This window comes from Emys orbicularis, chromosome 3 (assembly GCF_028017835.1).
Source record: "Emys orbicularis isolate rEmyOrb1 chromosome 3, rEmyOrb1.hap1, whole genome shotgun sequence".
In the NCBI taxonomy this organism is placed as follows: Eukaryota; Metazoa; Chordata; order Testudines; family Emydidae; genus Emys; species Emys orbicularis.
Window position 1 is genome coordinate 131,605,805 of NC_088685.1, and position 20,249 is coordinate 131,626,053.

Consider the following 20,249-nt stretch of genomic DNA (forward strand, 5'->3'; position numbering starts at 1 on the left):
TAACACAAACTATCAACAGACCTAAAGAATAGGTCATTGACTTTGAAACTTTAGTTGAAATCAAGGGGAAACACGCCAGCTTTCTGGTTTATTTAGCATAGCAAAGTAAATATGATTTGAAGATGTGGTTCTGCTATTAAATTTAGGCAGCCCCGACACAAAGAGATCTACCATGTCTGGCAGTTCGACAGTAGTTTGCATGAGCAAATTTACTTTTCACAGTCTGTTTCTGAACTCACCCTAAAGTCCTGTATGATTATTGTGCACCAGGAAGAAATCCAAATATACTAGTGTTGGGTTTCTGCCAACAAGTCTAGTCATAACCTCATCTTGTGATTGCAGCATTTTATTAAAAAATGGAAAATCATTTAACAGACAATGATTTATGTGGCATAAAATGTGAAGAATGCAATCTTTTCCTCGTCCTTCAAAATATCACATTCAAGTAAAAACGGACTGACTGGATCCCAACCTGTGGATGTCCAGTTCTTCAAACTTTTGACAAGTTATTAAAACACCACTGGAAAAGGAGATAATGCACTGGTTAGAACAGCAAATGTGCTTGTTAGATAGGAGCTAGGGCAGCAGCTTTGTTTGGGTAATTTGTTGCTTTGAGGAGCTAGAGTTGCAATTTGCAGGATTCACATCTGGGCCTGATTATCAGAGGTGCTGAGCAGCCACAACTCTCATTTTGAAGTGAAGGGATGTTGCAGATGCTCAGTCCCTCTGAAAGAAGGTCTACAAATTTCTTGAGCTTGTTGAGATGTAATGATATGTCACTACAGCTGGTTTGGAATTTCCCATCAGAAAATGCTGATTTGACGCAATCAAAAGCTTCCACAGGAATGTATCAATTCCATCAAAACATGTGGTGAAAACCAGGCAGGTTCTGATAGAACCTCTCTGATGTCTTGCTAGCTCTCCCACTTACCTCCTTAGCTTGGCTGGCAACTTAATGCAAAGCTCCCAGGCTCTAATGATTTACAGGCTCCCCAGCTCTGCACCAGCCTGCCTGCTGGGCTACTCGGGAAGCCTAGTGGCCACTCCCCAACTAGTCAGTTCCCAGGCTCCTCAGCATCCTGACTTCCAGGCTCCTTAGGTTCCCACAGTCTCTGGCAGGCCACGCCCCAGTTAGTCCATTCCCCTGGTGTTCCTGAGCTTCTAGTTCCCCAGGAAGCTCACGAAAACAGTCAGCCGGGCAGCTGGACACCCTGGTCACCAGGTGGGCAGCCAGCAAGCTACACACAAAAAACCCCTGTAGTTTCTCCTGAAATGGAATTTTTATGGAAATCCCTTTCTATGAAAAATGTTGCAGTATTGACTTTCAAGAGTGTTTTTTTTTATGCTGAATTTTCCATGGGAAGAGATTTTCATTTTCTGGACAGCTCTACTGTTACCATTTACTAAATATATTTTAGATGTGTAACAGACACATGTTTCTATTTTAATACACATAGACAAAGGGAGGTTTAAGGGAGCAGAACTACTCTCAGACAAACAAAACCCTCCGTGAGAAGAAAATACCTTTCCTGGTCATGAGTATGGCTATTGAGACACAAAAGCCCAACCATCCAATCAGTGGAACAGCTGTCACTTTCAGCCTGTTCACTTTTGATAGCCCAGACTGGAATTTGCCCAGACCTGATTGAGCTGTTTTGGGGTATAGGGAAATATGTTAAGAAAATCAACTGGGGGAATGCAGGTTGTCCCCCTCCTCTGTTGAGTGTCCCAGCAAACCCCTCAACAGAGGAGGGTGAATGCTGCCGGGTCAGATAAAGCAGGCCAGACTCAAGCATTTCTGTCTGAAGATATGTTTGTTTTAGCATTGCTTACTGTTGCTGTAACTACGATAGCCAAACTGATTAACTGTTGAGAAAAGTAAAATCTAGATATGATCAGAAAAATTTATTTTGTTTTGTTTAAAATCTTTGTTCTCTATCTTCAGATAAGAACCTGGTTTTACAAAGAATTTGGCTGTAAGCTTGGAATTTCCACACAGTTCCATTGCCTGAGGTGAGGTGACCTCACAATAGGGAACATGCAAGGGTGGAGCCTGGGACACCCCACTCTAGTCTGGTGTCCGAGGTCGAGCACAGGAGAGTCCTTTTTCCAATAAAGGGGAAATTGCAAAAGCAGAAGCAGACACTCACCAAGGGGAATGGCTGAGAGAATAAGGAGACTGAGGTGAGTGGAAGTGCCCAGAGATGATAATATTCTTTCTTCCAACCCTGCTTTTAAATACAGATTTTAATTTTAAGACTTTTTTCTACAGAATGTTAATGAAGAGTTCAAGGCTGTTCGTAAACAATTCATTCCATTATAATTATCCTTTCTATACAAATACCTTTATCTTTCCAACATCCAAGCTTCTCCACCCCCCAGAGAAAGGCGGAGTGCTACAAAGAAGGATGGGTGTCTCCAGTGGTGAGAATAGCAAACTACAACGATGTACTCTGGAATTCTAGCCTGGGCGTTGCCTCTGGCACGCATGGGATGGTAAGTTAGACCAAAATGTTCAAGTTTAGGTGCCTAATATTAGACATCTAAACTCATATTTATGCACCTAAAAATAACTGATCAATTTTTTAAGGGTGCTGAGGATGCACAGTTCCTGGTACCAGGAAAGGAGGGGACAGGGACCTTATGTCCATAGGGAAACAGGGGGGATCTGTGGAGCTTGGGGACTGAATCCCTTGCTTCTTGCACAGGATTTGGCAACCTACAATGGAAGAATTTGGAGAAAACTACACAAGAGGGAATCTCCAACATTCCTGCATGTTTTTCCCCAGAGGAGGGGGTTACTCTCCTGCCTAATTACTTTTTTATACTTGCTGTATTATTTAATATTAATTAACTACATTAAATATACACAACAATGTCTGTACATTAGCTCCAGTCCAGCTCTGGCATTTATTAACTTTAAAACATTATCTAGCTTGCCCACCAGATGGCTGTGAAAAATAATATTGTGTGTGTGTGTACATACATACTTTATGATGGGGGGTGGGGAAGCTCCCTCATCCTTGACATCTGTCTTAGTCCCTCTCTCCTCGCTTTTAAAAAAGTGCCTTAGATTTCCAGTCACCTCCACCCAAAATTTACTTTTTGACATCACCACTTTGGGTTCCATATGAATCTTATTTTATCCTGATGGTATAGAGCTCTTCAGGGGGTGCTGAAAAATGAAATAATTATTATCCTTATTGTAATTAAGATACAAGCTAGCAGCCTGGAAAATGCAAGAGTTCAAAAGGCTGACAAACAAGCATGATAAATTACATACTTTGCCAGAGTGACTAATGAATGAAGCTTCAAATGACATTTTTACAAACCTCTTACTATACACATTCCATTTTCTAGACAGTTCAATGGCCTTTAGTATAATGAATTCAGAGTGCAGTATAGACCAAAAAAGACTTTAGATAACTAAACAGAAACCTTAAATGTAATGCTTTGTGAGGACAGAAGGTGATCATCCGTATTAACTAGATCCTCCTGCTACAACGTTTACATTGTGTTTGGTCCATTTATTTAAGTTCTCTGAGATATACACACTGGTATGACTTCATGGGTGTGAGGGAATGTGGAAGGTGGAGCAGAGAAACATACCACAATGTAGAGCACTATTCAAGGAGACTGCAGCTGGGGCGGGGGGGGGGGGGGGGAGAAGACACCTCAATTTTTTTCTGACTGCACTTTCCGCAGTATAAAATCACATATGCTGGAGTAGATTTCATTAGTTCATGTAGCTATTTCCTTTCCTCAGGTTGCCTTTTTATCTACAGTTGTGGAGTATTGGGCCAAACTCCTTCCAGAGTAACTCTATATACATTTTTGGAGTTATGCCAAGAATACTTTCAGCGCCTTTCTAGAACCATTACCACCTGACACCAACATCCTCCCATGGGATGTGGCTTTTTGGTCAGCCAAGCAGCAAGCATAGCCAAGAGTCAACGGTTTCTGCCCAGCAACTGGTAGCTGCCTGAGAGTCCAAGCTAGGCCCACACACGGGTGAAATGAGACACCTCTGAGCGTTGTGGAAATGGAAGCTTCCTGCAAGAATGTTTGTCTTCCAAAAGGAAAGCTTAAATGGCACGTTAAGGGGCAGGTGCTGCCCTGGGAAAGCAAAAAGCATTCAATCAAAACATTTTGGCAGCGCTCTGCATCTCATGGTAGCAAGATTTCAACCATATTATTAAGCACCTTTACTTTTTGCAGCTCTAGTTATAAGCAGGCTCTGGGAGGGGCTTGCAGACGCAGAAATGAATGGAAAGTGTTGAATCAATCCACTAGCTAACCCTACAGCTGGGGCTATATTTAATCCCTTTTCCCCTCTTCATTCATGGCACCTCATTGTGACTAAAAAACCAGAATAGACAACATGGCTCTGGCCTCATGGGAGAGTCTTCCACTTAAGTGCAGAACTGGGCTCAGATTGCTTGAGCCTTATGCTTCTTCTTCTTCCTCTTCTTCAATGCTTAGCCGAACGGTCGGCTGTAGCAATTGTTCACCATTTGGTCAGTTCCTGTGCAGCCACAAGGCTTAACAGGCTGAAAGTCCAATGTCAGAACAGATTTAATGCACCCATGTAGTGGGGGGGTCTGCCTCTGAGCTGCCTCTAACCCTCAGTTGGTGGAATTTTATCCCAGAGGTTACAAGCCACCCAGAGAACGGCATTCGCCAGAACATCTTGCAGCATTCTGGTGACATGTCTGAAAAGCATAGGAGGCCAGCTGCAGACAAAGACCCCAGTAGTCTATAGACCAGAGCAACTGTAAACATCTGTGTTACAAATGAAGTTGTTCCACTTTATGCTCAATATATGATGTTGGCATTTTGTGTGGAAAGCCTCCAGCTTTGCCCAGTCTGAGCGGCATTGGGGGCAGGCAAAAATCCCATTAACTTCAATCATGGTTGTATGGGATCAAGTTGACCCGGCACATATTTTTCCATGAAAGAGGCTGATTGACAAAGAAGAAAATAGTTGCATTAACAAGAACTGAAGGCTAATAATGTTGGAACATAACATGGAAATCCTGCATTGTTTTAAAATTAAAACAAGACACAGCAAAATCAGGTTCACTCTCACACTTCATTTTTATTGTTATTAAATGGCTCCTCTGCAGTCCGAAACAATGGAAGCAATGTTCACTTCAGATACACACACGTAGAAGAATGAAACATGTCCTGTGTTCTTGATGAATTGTGGTAATTCTTTTCTTCTATTAATTCAACTGTTCTGGGAAATATTTGGACGAATATTGCTAGCTCCCACATTTGCCAGGGCTAACGAGAGAAACAGCAATTGGGAACCTGGAAGCAGCTCCGCTGGAATTGCCTGCCTTTGTGGTAGAATGTCGTTACCGTTTCATGAAAGGCTCATAAATATCCAGCAACAGAAAAAATGCCACCGCTGAGAAGAAAACAGAAATCTATTTCTTCCTTATCCGTTCTGTAAATGGCAAATCCCATGAGAGTGAATAAACACAGCACAAACTGTGCTGTTGGGGCAGTTGGATTAGATGGCAATTGGAAAATATTAGGGGTCTGATTCTCCTCACTAATACTAGTGCAAAGCAGGAACAGCTCTTGTGATAAATGAAGGGAGGAGGTAGCTCCCTTTTATGGACACCCACCCAGCCAGTTGGCTATAAAATCCCTCTTGGTAGCTGTTCTCTGCTTGCTTTACCTGTAAAGGGTTAAAAAGGCCACAGGTAAAAGTGCCAATGTGGGGAATCAGCCTTGACAGCTCTATTGAAGTCAACAGCGTCACATGGATGCCAAACTGACCTGAGATTAACTGCTGGATGCTAACTAATGTGTCCAATTTAAGGGCCAACTCCTGCTCCTTTTTCTCATGTGCAGAGCAACACTGAAGTTAGCAGCTGATGTTAGTCAGGCAAACAGGATTTGTTCCCAAGGCCATGTTTTCACTGCCCAAAACAGGTGGTGGTGTTTTTTTTTTTTTTTTTTTTTTTTTTTTTTTACAGCAGGATAACTAACGTGTGTTAGCAAAACCCTAGTGGAGACAACTTGCAATTAGCTTTTACCGTGCTGTAGCTAAGCAAGGTCAACACTATACCCCTTGCCTACGGTTGACCTCACCTAGCTACATAGAGGTAAAAACTACAGAACCTCTAGGATTTTACAGTGACATAACTAATGCATGTTCATTATCCCACTGTAAAACCCCCCACCTTTTTTGGCAGTGAAGACATGGCCCATGTATCAAGTCAGCATGGGACTGAGCTCCTCCACTCTTCTGAACTGTCATCTTACCAAAATACTCTAGATTATCTGATGGTCTCACAGCAATCTCACATTCCGAGCAGCAGTGTATCCCTTAAAACAACCAATAACCGATCACAACCCCTGCCTTCCCCCACTGCCAAGTAAGTGCAGGTGTGGGATTAAACGTCGTCTTCTTAGCAACATGACTTTCATGAAAAATGAGGCAAACCTGCAAAAATGACCTACAGTTAAACTTCACCTTGTGGACTGAAATATCTGCTTCTAGTAAATACAAGATACTCATGTTGAATATTTAGTGATTTAACACTGATGTGCAGCAGTTGGCATGACACTTTGTTGTAATAAATAACTCCCTAGGTGTAATCCCTGTTGTAGGGGTACCCATGGTTCATTTGACAAAAAAAAAAAAAAAGAGCACATGACCAATATTAGATCTGTTATTGTCCTTTGAAAGGTGTTAAAATCATTGGACCACATTTGTGCTGTAGTCCATAAAGACTACAGCGTTATAATCCTTCAAATCCCTTCGAGGTGTTCCTGGCCTCTGTTTGCCAGAAGCTGGGAATGGATCACTTGATAATTACCTGTTTTGTTCATTCCCTCTGAAGCACCTGGCATTGGCCACTGTCGAAAGACAGGATACTGGGCTAGATGGACCTTTGGTCTGACTAAATATGGCTGTTCTTATGTTCTTAAAACTCTTATTTTCTGTGATGCCTACAAAACACCTGACAATGATTAGGGTGCTGGTGTGCTGAGACCACTGCCTCTCTTGCTAACCAATATTGTCTCATTGTTACCTTCTACTGACCCATTGGTCTGTCTGGGTCCATCTGTTGTGTACTGTCCTACACTTAGATTGTAATTTCTCTGGGGCAGGGAGCATCTTTTTGTTCTGTTTGTACAGTACCACAATAGAGTTCTGGTCCATGACTAGGGCATCTAGGTGCTATGGTAATGCAAATAATAAATAATAGTAAGACTATTACTATTTCACAATAGTTCCTCCAGCCAGTTGAGGTGCAAGACTGATGTCCTCCAAAAGGAATTGCAACTAATCCTCCTCAACTGGAAAGATGGTGGCCATGACACTGGGCATTGGAGAGTGTGGGTCAAGAGACAAACCATCAGGTCCCCATCGGCTTGGAAGAGCCAAAAAAAGTATAAAGTAAACACAGAGAACAAAACATAATTATAACTATTAATATTTAGAGAATCCAGAATAATCCTCTTAAAATATTTTATTTTACTACGAAACTACACCAGAACAGGAAAGTCACCATATTTAAAAATCAGTCATTCTCATCAGAGGGTGAAAAGAAAAATCCTGTAATGTATAGTTGTGCAATATTAAGTAGACTAATTGTAGCTGTGCACTTTCCCTTTGGCTCCCTACTTGTTGTTATAGCCAAATGAGAGCACAAGAGGAGCACTGTTATTTTTTTATGGAAGAACAAATGCCAGACTGTCATGTGGCCTTGTGAGTGTGTATTTCTTGGTTTAAGACATCAGTTATATGGAACATATTATAATGATATTCAGGACCCACCAAGCTGTCATCATATCAATGGCCCCCTGAATTCAACAGGAGCAGGACTGAAACCTAATGACCTGTTTCTGATCTTGTATACATAGGTGCAATTCCGCTGAACTAATGGTGTACGTAGGATCAGAATTAGTTCCAAAGGCTCCAATCATGTGCACTTGGACAGCCATTCAGGAAGAAGGATCTGCCCATGTGGATCCCATTGCAAGACCAGGACCAAAGTATGTAAAAAATGCTGAACAGAGGACCTCTGTGGCATTCAGCAGAACTTGCTGGACTGGAAAAATGAAGGTTACTTAGGCCAGGTCTACACTACCGCGGTAGTTCGACGGCTGGCAATCGAAGTTCCGGGTTCGATTTATCGCGTCTGGTCTGGACGCGATAAATCGATCCCAGAAGCGCTCGCCGTCGACTGCGGTACTCCAGCTCGGCGAGAGGAGTACCGCGGAGTCGACGGGGAGCCTGCCTGCCGCGTGTGGACCGCGTCTGAACCGCGGTAAGTTCGAACTAAGGTATGTCGACTTCAGCCTCGTTATTCACGTAGCTGAAGTTGCGTACCTTAGTTCGAATTAGTGTAGACCAGGCCTTACTTGTAACTGGAGTTCTTTGAGATGGACTCTGCATACTCACACTCATGGTGTGTGCCAACTGGGTGCAGCAGGACGGTGGAATCTTCTAGTAGTAGTGCCCCTTAGGAGCACCTTACCCCTCTCCTTCCCTCCTGCCACAGTGCTTGAGCATGCTCAAGGGACATGGCCATAGAAGGGGAGTTGGCACCACTGGTCAGGTCCTTCCAACTGCTAAAGTGGATTATCAAACTACAGAATCAGGACTCCGCAAGGAGCAGGTTAGGAGGGCAGGGAGCATGAGTATGCAGAGTCCCCGTCAAAGAACTCCAGTTAAAGGTAAGTAACCTTCATTTCTTCTTTGCGTGTCTTCTGCATATTCCCACTCGTGGGATAGTTTGCCAGTGCTGCCTATTATTAAAGTTGACTGACACATCGTATTATAAAGATCTTATTTTCAGGTGTTTATAAATTTACCAAACTTCGCCTGTGTGGGCTGGCATTTTGCATGCTGGATGCCTGCCTCAGGCTGAGGTACTTTTTAGTAAATTTCACCGAAAATAGTTCAACCATTTCTGAGAACAAGGCTGGGGAAAAATAATTGCTTTGCCTATATTGAAAATTTTTGGTAACCCTTTTATCTGTCCTATGCTGGATTCACTAAAGTTAGTGCAGAAAGGCTGTGTCATTGAAGATCCTTGCACATCAAGGAGATTTATTCTAGGTAATGAAGAAGACCACCCTAACAGTATTTGCTATGTGAGTCAGTTTTAAGTAGCAACAGAACTCCGAAGAAGTTCCACCTGCAGAAGCCACTGAATTAGAGCACTCCTCGCCTGCCCTGACTACGTACTCTTCCTAGATAGAAGCACCAACCTTCTGAGCTGTACGGACAAGCTATGGCTCCTCCAGTAGAGAGGAGATTGTAGCTGCTTTGTGCCAATGGAATTTCATCCCCTCCTGGAGTTTCCACAGCTAGAACCTTGGTTAATGTCATCTTTGGTAAACCCTGGAGCGAACCTAGCCCACTGTACACGTCGTTACGTATATAACAGGGCTGTCTGTCACTTTTAGGTCCAGGGGTCAGCCAGCACTGTTCTAGAGAGAAGCCCAACAGCCACGTGCTGGGAATCAGCCAACCCAGCTGGAAAGTATCTAGTGATTGGGTCTGATTCCCAGCTGGAGGATATAAGTGAGGTCCCTAGCTGCTGAGAGTACATTCTCCTGTGGCTGCAGCAGAAGGTTGCAAGAGGACAAGCTGGCGGAGGACGAGCCCCTTAAGCTACCAGTGGGCCCCACAATTTCTGTCAAGAACAGGACTGTGCTTCTTCTTATTGTTCCACGTTTCCTTGTATGTGTGTGTTAAAAAACAAACTGAGCTCCAAGGAAAGGGATACAAATGGAATTGGGCGTGGCCGATTGTTTGTCCTAGGCTGGTGATCAGGTCCAGCAGCCTACAATATACTATTGCACATATAATGTGAGATAACCAATTGGGGACCAATTCTGATACTCTAAATCATGATGAATAGCACTTTATTCCACAAGCAGTCCTGTTGACTTCGGTGAGACTACTTGAGAGAGTAAGGGTGTCAGAATCTAGCACACAGTAAGTGTATGGCTTAGCTCTGCAAGAAGCAGCTAAAGCTTATATGCAAGAGCACAGAATTAATGGAATCTAGAAACCTTAAATGAATCTTGACTTTTGTGTAATTAAAACATCAACCTTCCTATACTAAATGAACGTAAGTGTTGTGCATATAACCAAGGGGGTATCATCCACTTTTTAAATTCAATTATCTTATGGTATTGAAAAAGCTTACTGTAAAAAGGTGCATCTGTCACATTGCTGAATTTTATTAATCTGTGTAGGCAGTGTAGAAATCCCAGTTTTTTCCCTTGTGGCCCTGTAGGAAAAAGTCTGAGAAGCAAGTTCAGCTGTATGTAATTGGCCAGCTAAAGACAATTGAGCTGACAAGAGTAAAGGAGTTTTATAAGACTTAATGATCCTTTGTCCTGGTAAGTTTGGTTGGCTTGGCACCACAGTCCATATAAAAGGGTAAAGTTTTCTCAGCATCACAAAGCTCAGATAAACATAGGCCCACAGTCTTAGATGTTCCCCATTTTTAAACAGACAGAGATGATGAATGATTCGAACACCAGTTTATTATTCAAAACAATATCCAACATCAGAATTTTCAAAGATTAGAGCAAACATAGCTAGAAATTGTACAAAAAAATAAAAATAAAATAAAACCCCCAAAGCTTTCTCCCAGAACTAATTTTCTACTTCAATACTTTTCAAATTTTCTATTTCTAGAAATGGGGCACACCCCTACTATCACAGTAAAACTAAACGTAAGTAAATTACCAAACTAAAATATCAAGTTAGCTTTGTGAAGACAAAGCCTTTAAAATAAAAGTCTTTTCCCCTTCCCTAACAACTTAACAGAATGGTGTACAAGGGATAACAGAATGCAATAAAATGGATGTGAATCAGATTGTCTCAGTAATGAGGACCAAATTCTGCTATACCCAAGTTACTTCCATTAACCTCATGGGAGTTGCATAGATATAAACAAGGGACCAACATGACTCCTAATGTCATTTCATGAAGAATGAGGAACTTGAACTCATTTCAAGTCTTTAGTTATAGGCAGAAATTTTAGCTTTAAAACTGGATCACTTTCTGTTTTAACTGTGTCACCAATCTACAGGTAAGAGACTCCAATACAGCCAAGCACTGCAGCACATGCCTACCTTTAAGCATGTGAGTAGCCCCATTGACATCAATCCTTAAGCCTTTGCTGTACTGAGGCCTGAATGAGTACAATTGTACCACACTGTATCTTGTCCTTATTTTTCCAATGTAAGTGACATTATTTCTAAAACTGTAATTTAAAAAGGAATATTTTGCGGCTTGCACAGTTGCCAGTCTCCTTTCTCTCAGCAAGCTGTTATTTCCAGAGCACCAGGGCCAACATTCCACAGGCTGGCAAGCATCAAGGTAGAAACAACTGGAGTTTGCCATCCAAGGTGGCTGTGGTGAGCTGTAGTTCAAAAAGAAAAGAACACATGGTTTCAATGGAGTTCTTTTCAGTGAGTAAAGTTTGCTTAGATGAGCACCGACATGAATTAAATAAATTTAGGATGTATTTAAGCTACTCCAAAATCTAGAGGTCCAGAATTCATTTTTAAAACAGTTTAAGATACAGGTTTAATTAATCCAAGCTAGTCTGAAAATTCCATTTTTATTTGGATTTTTCCCCAATTGGCTATTTTCAAATTTGGTGCAAAATCAGTTACCACATGAACAAGTGGAAAACCAAATTATATATATAAACCATGCAGAAAATCAATCAGGTAGGGGGTGTGGATGTGAAATACTAAAAGTGGTGGATGAACGAAAAAGCTGTAACAAATGACAAAGGAAAGCACTCATTATTAATAAAGGTACATATGAACAAATATGTTTTGCACATGAACTAATTTTCACTGATGTTAAATGCAGTATAAGGATTTCCTCTGGGTGAAAGAACACTGAAAAAGGAACAAACTTCTGTTAAAAAAAAAAGATCCTTTAAAGATGTGCATTTCAGAGCTCTATATTGTATTTATTCCTCACCATCATCCTCTCCTTGGTAATAAAACCAGAGTACACAGCACATTCTACAATTGCATAAACAGAACCTTGAAGTGCAGCTGTGGTCAGAAAAGTGATGTACAAATGGCACCTGGTATTCAAGAGATCTACACCATGTGTGTATCCAGAGTCATATCTGCTGATTTGAATGACAAAAATATAATAGTCTGTAATCGGCACTGTAGCTTGTACTCTAAGCAATCCATCAAGATTGCTCTCACCAAGGTCACTATTGTCTCACAGTTGGACAAGTGACATGGCTCAAGACTCTAACTTTGGTTGTCTTCTCTTCTCCCTGTTCTTCAGCATCCTTTTCCACTATCATGATTTCAACCACCACCTCTACGCTAAGACTCCCTTATCTATTCTACATCCCTGCCTTTTTCTGTTAGTTTCCTCATCTGGGACCTACTTTCTATTGCATCTCCGTGAAATGTCAAACCAAACATGGCGAACATAAAGTGTCTTCTGGAAATCCTCACTTCTCTCTTCCTCTTCAATCACCATCAATAATTTCACTATTCTTGTCATCCAGGTTCACATCTTTGTTGTCATTTGACCTCAATCTCTCCTTTTCTTTCTATACTGTCTATTGCTAAAGCTTGCTATGTCTTCCTTTATAACATGGCCAAAATCTGCCCTTGTCTCCATGCCTACTGCCCTAATCTATCATCTTCACTGCTGCAACCTCAAAACACACCACACCATTTAAATCTATGCAGCATGCGGCTTCTAAAATCATATTCTTTACCTGCCACTCCAGCAGTGTCATCCCCTTCTGAAAGTCTCCACTGGTTCCCTCTCTACTTCTGTATCTGAATATTGGAACGATGACAAGTATATAAAATATCTATTCATTCTAGCCCTCCTCCTCCCACATATCCTTTTACCCTCCCATGTTGTCATATGTTGAATATAAATTGTAAAATTCTCAGGGCAGAAACCTCATTATTTTTTTTGATACACATAATGCATACCACTACCTATGGCATTGACCAATATGTCTCACTGTTCTCCATCTGTCTGTAGCCATCTGTTATTTCTTGTCTTATATTTGGATTATAAGATCTTTGGGGAAGGGGGTATCTTTTTGTTCTGTGTTTGTCCAGTGCCTAGCACAATGGTGTCCTGCTCCTTATGTGCCATAACTGCGGCTCCTAGGTACTATGGTAATGAATGTGATAATAGTATGGTGCTATATGATGTAGGACAATAATACAATATGCTTTTATTATAATTTACTCTTGTCAGCATTGCAGAACCAACTCAGCTCCAGGAGTGTGAGATAGAATTAAGCTAACCATTCAATAGAATAGAATCTAACTGAAGAATTCTTATTGCTGGTGATGATGTATGAACCAGAAAGAATCCAGTTTCACTTTCAAAGCCAGCAGCTAGACAAAAATTTCAAACTGACTGAACCTGATACTGAATTATTCAAAGGTAATAAACAAGAAACATCATAATACAGTTTTAGAATAATTTTGCAGAGTATATCTAAACTGGAAGGATTGATCAGTTTCAAAGAATTGATACTCTTTCTATAAACCTCCTCTATTTTCATTGACAAAAACCACACAGCTTTTGAGATTAAAAAGATTTTGAAATTCCAACAGTTTCTTTCAATCGACACTGATGTTTACTTATGCAGCAAAATGGCATATTTGCAAAAACAGGGCTGAAAAAAATGTCCTATAGGTTGAGTCTGCCATCCAACTGAGCTGTTTTCCAGTTTTACATTCCATTGCTGAAGGATATGACAAGCCAGTGATGGAGAATTTCATCCCAGCATGTGAACGATCTTAAAAGAATTAAAGACTAGTTCTCAAAATTCCCCAGTGAGGCTAAATTTTGTGCAGCTTAGATGAAAAAAAGTATTGCTTGGTTTAAGCTTCTGCAGGCATTTCCACATGTCAACAAGAAAATTATTTTTCCATGTGTGCACTCCCCTTTCTACCCCCCTCACCTCCCACACCATGTAATCCTTATAGTTTCATAAACAATGACTAAAAATGCAACACTATTTACTACAGAGCTGCCAAGTTTGAGACAGCAGTTGAAAGAGGATTTGTACGGGGATGGAAAAAGAATGTACAGGGTTGGAGCGAGATCAGGAGTCTGTATTCATGAGTCACGTTTGAGTGAGATCTGGTTAATTCTCATAAGAGAATTAATTTAGATAAACTACCGCAAAACTGGCATTTAAATGGCATTTCCACTCAGCTGGTGTACATTAGCACAACTGGTAGGCAGGGACTGGCTGACACAAGAACTGGAAAGGGGATCTGGAGACACTGCTCACTGGTTTGAATCCAATCCAGGTTGGAAGAGAGCAAAAGATGTTACCATCTGTCCTCTTTACTGCATCCTATATAAATTGAGTTTGGTGGCCTCACTCCAGTTGCCAGTGTAGACAAAGGCCCACTTCACAATTGGCAACCACATTGGAAGTCTCAGCAGACAGGCTAAGGATGGAATGGGTATGGAGACTGAACTCTTCTTGTACTTGAAAGTGGTGCATCCAGATCAGAATTGAAGCACATTAGAGGTGCTGAGGGGAAGCTTGCACTCAGGGATGTAATGCTGTTTATATGTCCCCAAGCACTAAATGTAATGTCCCCCTTCCTACACAACTTGACATCCCCTCTTTCCATGCTCTACTCTTTTCATCACTCATCAAAAGTTCCCATCCTAACCCATTCTGCCTTTCCCCCCTATACCTCTAACAACACTGCCTCTTCTCTTTATTGCTACCATTCCCAGGTCCTTGATGGCTCTGCCCTCTCCTTAATGGTCCCTTGGTTTCTCAACCCACTTACACTGGCTGTAGATTAAAAAAGGCTTCCCCCAACTTCTGCTACTCCCCTGGGTGGATAGTTGCCTCTTCACATGTGCTGCCGTGTACGGCTGTTCCCAGAGCCACCACTGGTTTTAGGAGGTGTAGTGGGAAGACAGTTTAGGCGGGCAGGAAGCTTTAAAAGAAGTCAGTGGCTGCCAAAGGAGCTTCCTGCAGAGAAGATACGTGTTCGGCATCCTTGCCTGATGATCCTCTGCGTTCCCTTTTGACACTCCCAGTTGCTTCTCCTCCACCCTTTCCTTCCACAGGCCAATCAGTGGCAGAGGAAGGGGCAATTCTTACAATATGACAGTGCCCACTGTGGCTCTTGTAGGACTCTGTAGCTTCACGAACCCCAACCACCACTGGGGTATCTGGGACACAATTTACGTCAATATTGCACAGCTACTTTCTGTGTCTCCTCCCAGGACTGTTGATAAAAAGCAGATTTCAGTATCCAAGTCTGTCAATAAAGAACCTTTTAAGAGCAGTGAATGAGGAAACCATGGCATGTTTGGAGGTTCAGTTCAGGTAGGCACTCAGAAGTCCACATGTTTAATTGTAACTCATCCAAACCCCTTGAGTCTGCAATGTTCTCTTGTCTGTTTGAGGTAGTTCTATAAAACCACCCATCATTGTAGTGCTCAGCTACTTACTGAGCTAGACATTGTTCCAGAAATCACAAAAGAATGATTTCTTGTGAAATTTTCCACCATTTCCTGCTTCCAGGCTGGTGCATGGAAATTATTATTTTTTTAAGTTATACAAAGTACTCTATCAAATCTCCTAAAAAGTTGGCCAGTATTACAGTAGTAGGATTAAGGGTAAAATTTTCAAAAGCATCTAAATGATTCAGGAGCCTAAGTCTAATTAGTATCAGAGGGGTAGCCGTGTTAGTCTGAATCTGTAAAAAGCAACAAAGGGTCCTGTGGCACCTTTAAGACTAACAGAAGTATTGGGAGCATAAGCTTTCGTGGGTAAGAACCTCACTTCTTCAGATGCAAGTAATGGAAATCTCCAGAGGCAGGTATAAATCAGTGTGGAGATAACGAGGTTAGTTCAATCAGGGAGGGTGAGGTGCTCTGCTAGCAGTAGAGGTGTGAACACCAAGGGAGGAGAAACTGCTTCTGTAGTTGGATAGCCATTCACAGTCTTTGTTTAATCCTGATCTGATGGTGTCAAATTTGCAAATGAACTGGAGCTCAGCAGTTTCTCTTTGGAGTCTGGTCCTGAAGTTTTTTTGCTGTAAGATGGCTACCTTAACATCTGCTATTGTGTGGCCAGGGAGGTTAAAGTGTTCTCCTACAGGTTTTTGTATATTGCCATTCCTGATATCTGACTTGTGTCCATTTATCCTCTTGCGTAGTGACTGTCCAGTTTGGCCAATGTACATAGCAGAGGGGCATTGCTGGCACATGATGGCATATATAACATTGGTGGACGTGCAGGTGAATGAGCCGGTGATGTTGTAGCTGATCTGGTTAGGTCCTGTGATAGTGCTGCTGGTGTAGATATGTGGGCAGAGTTGGCATCGAGGTTTGTTGCATGGGTTGGTTCCTGAGTTAGAGTTGTTATGGTGCGGTGCGTGGTTGCTGGTGAGAATATGCTTAAGGTTGGCAGGTTGTCTGTGGGCGAGGACAGGCCTGCCTCCCAAGGTCTGTGAAAGTGAGGGGTCATTGTCCAGGATGGGTTGTAGATCACTGATGATGCGTTGGAGAGGTTTAAGCTGAGGGCTGTAGGTGATGGCCAGTGGAGTTCTGTTGGTTTCTTTTTTGGGCCTGTCTTGTAGCAGGAGGCTTCTGGGTACACGTCTGGCTCTGTTGATTTGTTCCTTTATTTCCTTGTGTGGGTATCGTAGTTTTGAGAATGCTTGGTGAAGATCTTGTAGGTGTTGGTCTCTGTCTGAGGGGTTGGAGCAGATGCGGTTGTACCTCAGTGCTTGGCTGTAAACGATGGATCGTGTGGTGTGTCCGGGGTGGAAGCTGGAGGCATGAAGGTAAGCATAGCGGTCGGTGGGTTTTCGGTATAGGGTGGTGTTAACGTGGCCATTGCTTATTTGTACTGTGGTGTCCAGGAAGTGGACCTCCCGTGTAGATTGGTCCAGGCTGAGGTTGATGGTGGGGTGGAAGCTGTTGAAATCATGGTGGAATTCTTCCAGGGTCTCCTTCCCATGGGTCCAGATGATGAAGATGTCATCAATGTAGCGTAGGTAGAGAAGGGGCGTGAGTGGACGAGAGCTGAGGAAGCGTTGTTCCAGGTCAGCCATAAAGATGTTGACATATTGTGGGGCCATGCGGGTGCCCATAGCGGTGCCACTGGTCTGGAGGTATATATTGTCACCAAATTTGAAATAATTGTGCGTGAGGATAAAGTCACAGAGCTCGGCAATAAGTTGTGCTGTGTCATCATCAGGGATACTGTTCCTGACAGCTTGTATTCCATCTGTGTGTGGGATGTTTGTGTAGAGAGCCTCTACATCCATGGTGGCTAGGATGGTGTTTTCTGGGAGGTCACCAATGCATTGTAGTTTTCTCAGGAAATCTGTGGTGTCACGGAGATAGCTGGGAGTGCTGGTGGCGTAGGGTCTGAGTAGGGAGTCCACATATCCAGACAGTCCTTCAGTGAGAGTGCCAATGCCCGAGATGATGGGGCGTCCAGGATTTCCAGGTTTGTGGATCTTGGGTAGTAGATAGAATAACCCCGGTCGGGGCTCTAAGGGTATGTTGATTTGTTCCTGTGTTAGTGTAGGGAGTGTCCTGAGTAGATGGTGCAGTTTCTTAGTGTATTCCTCAGTGGGATCTGAGGAAAGTGGCCTGTAGAATTTGGTATTGGAGAGTTGTCTGGCGGCCTCCTTCTGGTAGTCAGACCTGTTCATGATGACAACAGCACCTCCTTTATCAGCCTCTTTGATGATAATGTCAGGGTGGTTTCTGAGGCTGTGGATGGCATTGCGTTCTGCACGACTTAGGTTATGAGGCAAGCGATGTTGTTTTTCCACAATTTCTGCCTGTGCACGTCGGCGGAAGCATTCTATGTATAGGTCCAGACTGTCATTTCGACCCTCAGGAGGAGTCCATGTGGAGTTCTTCTTCCTGTGTTGTTGTCTAATTAGAAGTCAATAGATCTCATGAAAATGGTACTTAGGAGCCTAAGTCACTTAAACACTTGAAAAATTTATCCTAAGTCAAATTTTACCGTAAGGTCACATAGTGAAATCACAAAGTATGGTTCTACTCTGAAAAGACAGTATATTAAAAACGACACCTTACTCAAAATACCTACTATTTGTGAGTATTGAGACTCTACTCTTAACTTTACTGATTAATATATACTTTTGCCACTTTTTATTGCTAGAAGCATAGGATAGGCAGAAAATGCAGCTACAAGTGTGTGTCCTGGTTTCAATCAAAGGATTTCTAATTAAATTAAAACTGCAGATTCATTGAAGATTCATGTGTGTGTCAGAAAGAGCCCATCTTGACTTTCAGACTCTATGATGAGATTACACAGCTAGAAGTTAGAAAAAAAAGTATCTGTAAAATGAGTACATTTGTTGTGGAAATCACTGAAAGACAGAGGATCCCACGATGACATTTTGACAGAATGTTACTTTTTTCAGAGTATACCTGCATTTTAATTAATAAAATACCTCATTAAATTTTGGTAGAGTTAATTGCAGTTTGTACTAATATAGATCATGGAGGCTACTGAGTGGTCAAGCCACAGCTCCTTGGATAGTTCTGAATCCAGACACTGGCAGCTATTAAAATTAGGGATGAGAGAACATGCTCAAGTATATTTAGAATCCATTCAAATTTTGAACAAAACATTCAAGCAAAAGAATCAATGTTCTGTGAACAAAACTTCTTCAAATTTATGCCAGTGTGTGGTTTCTAGGTACACTTAAGCTACTTTAGCAAAAATCTTTCAGTAGACAGAGGATCAGAGAGTACTTCCCATTATTCCTGCATGTGCAGTCAGCACAGAAATGTAACAGTAACAAAGAGCAGAACAAGAAAGTAGCAATGGAAGCACTAACAGGAAGAAAAGTGGCAAGATAAGGACTGAAAAACTGAAGGTGTCTGGAAAGATTCAGAGGCATATTTCTCAACTCGTTAAGGCTCGCAAAGTGTGACAGACCCAAATGAGGGGCACAATCTACACACACACACAAAACTTAAAATGGTGTGTGATTCATACCTTTAATGTAAATAACTAACACTTCAGTTTCATGATTATGCAAATGTTTTTCAACAATAAAAGTGAGGCGATATCAAATTTGTGTGGAATGCAGGTAACCTTGCAACTCAAATGTGCAATGTCCTTTAATATGATGTAAACTCAATTGGTATAGTGAGATGACTGATTTTGCATCTGTTGTTCTGGCAGGGTCTGCGGACATATCTCCATTGCTAGAGTGATCAAAACTGCCCCAAGGGTGCTAGAACTAGGGGTGCTGCTGCACCCACGGCTTAAAGTGGTTTCCACCATCTACAGGGTTTACAGTTTTGTTTGATGGCTTTCAGCAGCCCCACTACAAAAATTGTTTCATACACCAATGCACGCCCCATAACACACCTTTCAAGATCCCTGGGTCCTACGCAGACCTATCGCAACATGTGGTGTACCTTTTCCAGTGCACTAAATGTCCCAATAGCAACTATGTGGGTGAAACCAGACAAATCTGACACTCTCAGATGATCATTGGCTGTCCAATATCTTGACAGATGAAAGGAGACGTGACAAAGTCGGTCCCTCAGTGGTGCTTACCAATGGTATGGGAAAAAAGCCTGATGTGCGAGCGGCAAACCTTCCCACAATGGCTACAGGTCCACTTGCCAGATAGAGGTTGGAGCATACTCTGCTTCCTGGCTCACCTGTGGGCCTCAGACTGGGCTCTCTGATGGCTCTCCATGGTGACTGCACCAGCCTTAACCTGGCTTCTCCAAACTGAGCGATTGTGGGCAGGATTTTCCCAATTGTCAGTGGGAACGCTGAATTTCTTGAGGCCTTGCTTGACCTTGTTGCTATATCGGAGCTTTGTCTTTCCTCTGAGTTGCAGGCGGTTTTTAAGTTGGCCATAGAGCACTGCCTTTGGCAGACGATCTTGAGGCATGCGCTCATGTCCCAACCAGTGAAGCCTGCAAACGTCCTGTGTAGTCCGCATAGACTATAGACCAGTTCTCTGAAGGATCTCGTTATTGGTGATCCGTTGGTCTCAAGTAATGAATGAATGAACTCACACAGGAAAGACAAAGACAAAGATAAAAGACCAAAATACCCTATCATCTGTGGGCGAACACTTTTCACAAAGCGATCACTCTATATCTGACTTATCAGTCCTCATCCTCAAAGGAAACCAGCACAAAACTTTCAAAAGACAAGCCTGGGAACTTAAATTCATAA